The sequence below is a fragment of the Nicotiana tabacum genome, chromosome 11 (genome assembly GCF_000715075.1).
Source record: "Nicotiana tabacum cultivar K326 chromosome 11, ASM71507v2, whole genome shotgun sequence".
Lineage (NCBI taxonomy): Eukaryota > Viridiplantae > Streptophyta > Magnoliopsida > Solanales > Solanaceae > Nicotiana > Nicotiana tabacum.
The window spans coordinates 169390490-169393091 of NC_134090.1; positions in this window are offsets into that span (position 1 = coordinate 169390490).

Sequence of the window (2602 nt, forward strand, 5' to 3'; positions counted from 1 at the left end):
TCCCATTTTCACAACTTCATTAAATGATTTGCCAACTGACGTCACCAAGTGACCAAAGTAAGTTGGCTCGAGAGTTTGTAAGAAGTAATCCACCATTTCTCCTTCTCTCATTGGGGGATCAACTCTGGCTGCCTGTTCTCTCCATCGGAACCCAAATTCTCGGAAGCTCTCTCCGGGTTTCTTCTCGAGCTTTAGCAATGTGAGACGGTCTGGGACTATCTCAAGGTTGTATTGGAAATGTCCTGCGAAAGCCTGTGCCAAGTCATCCCAGGTGTACCACCTGCTCGGATCTTGTCTTGTATACCACTCTAACGCCGACCCGCTCAAACTCTGGCCAAAGTAAGCTATTAATAGCTCATCTTTGCCCCCTGCTCCCCTCATTTTGCTACAAAAACCTCGTAGATGTGCCATAGGATCACCATGCCCTTCGTATAAATCGAACTTGGGCATTTTGAACCCTGCTGGTAATTGAACGTCAGGGAAAGGGCATAGATCCTTGTAAGCCACGCTGACTTGGTTACCTAACCCGTGTATGTTCCTGAAGGATTGCTCCAGGCTTTTAAATTTCCGCATCACCTCGTCCTGCTCTGGGCTCTTAGCCGGCTTTTCAATCTCCGCCGGGACCTCAAAGTGGGGATTATAGGTATGTGGCTCGGGTGCTTTGAATGTGAGTTCAGGGGGTAGTATTGTGTATCGTGAGCCTGAAACAATGGCTCACTAGATGATCTGTGCAATGGGGCTGGGGGAGGTGCCACAAAGACGGGAACATTTGGTGGAGGAGGGTTTTGAGTGGGTGGTGGAGCTTGGGAATCATAAGCCTCTCTTCCCTGATAATAATGATGGCTTGGGAAACTTGTTGAAGGACCGGGAGAAGGGTATTCCGGCGTGTGTGTTGGTTGGAGGGTAGGAGTAACGGGTAATTCTTGCCCCTTCTGGGCTCTAGCTAAGGCTATCTGCATTTCATTCATTTCTAGCCTCATTTTTTCCATTTTCTCCAGGGCTTCTTTCAGCATCTGATTGGCCGTTTTTTCTGACTCAACGCTGTTGTCTGACCCAGTCATACTTTCTGGTATAGGACCTTTTGATCTTGTCTGATAATGGTACGGTGCCAGTACGCTCTAACAACTAACTGATATTGGTATGAAAAAACAACAAACTTGTCAGTGGTAGAGTCTTAACAGATATTGTAATTGCACGTTAGGGGGATGCAATGCTCCTAGGTAGTTAATCATTTCTAACATGCTTTTGCTCCGATCCGCATGCATCATCCCGGCTTATTTTTGCTCTGACAAATATATATTCTTCCTCTTTTTTTTTTTTTCTTCTTTTTTTTTCTTTTTAATTACGGTCGAATCCTATAGAGATTGCCTACGTATCGTGACCCCGCACGAATCAGACCAAGCGTAGTTCGTGCCATAAGACCAAATATATATATATATATTTTTTTTATATTACTCAAAAATAATGCTATTACAAGCCATCACAGAAAAAACAAAAAATACAGACTTTATATATATATATATATATATATATATATATATATATATATATATTTTTTTTTTTTTTTTTTTTTTTTTTTTTTTGAGAATGTTTGAAGAAAAGGAAAAAACATATGGGTAGACAACAGACTCGAAAAACAAACAAGTGCAAGATTGAACTAGGGATACATTAAAGCTTTGAATTTTGGTGCCCGCGAGGCATCATTCGGCCTTTCCGCGGGCTTGGGGGCCAGGCTTCTTTGCAAGCTTTTTAGTTCCTCCATGATCTGATGGACATAACCCATGATTGAGGCAAATAGGACATCACGAGGCATCTCTTCACATGTTAGGCACTTTGTGGTGATATAGCGCCCTATATCATTGATCCTACCCCTGATTCTATCCCTCTCTATGCACAGCTGTTCTATCCGTTGATTCTTTAGTCCCAATATTCGAGTATTGTCAATGAGCTGCTCTTGGAACCTCTCCATTTGTTCTTCCATCCGGGCTATCGACTCATGGTAGTGTTCTCTATATGTTCTAGCATCCTGGGCTTGTTTGAGGACCCGATTATTGAGAATGGAGTTTATCTCTCTCAATGTCGCGACACTCATTTCATAGTCCCTTTTTACTTTCCATAGGTGCTCTCTCCGTGATGTTGTAACTGTAGCCCACCTGACCCGCATTCTTGTTATACAAGCCTGGGATCTCTCCAAGTCTTCTCGGCTTTGGCTGACTTGATTTCTCAATTCCGCTATCAACCTTTCATCAGATCGACGTTTCTGTCGGTCGCTATCACTCTTACTGACTTGGCGAATTCGGGCTTTCAGTGCCTGGTTTTCTTTGGCTAATTTGTTCTTCTCACCCTGCTCTGAGGCTACCTGAACGTTGTTTTCAAACATAAGTCTTTCAATTTGTCGCTTCAGCTTCCGGATTTCAACCCGGTAGCCTTCCTCTCTCTCTAACCAGCCCCACTGTTCCTGCGAATCATCCGTAAATTGTTGGACGTGAGCTCTTTTGCCAGGCCTCTGACGAATCTGGAACCTTTTCCCGAACCAAACATCGTATTTTGGGTCTACCTCACCCTTAGCCAGCTCTCGAACCATAGTCTTGGGTTCAAGGAA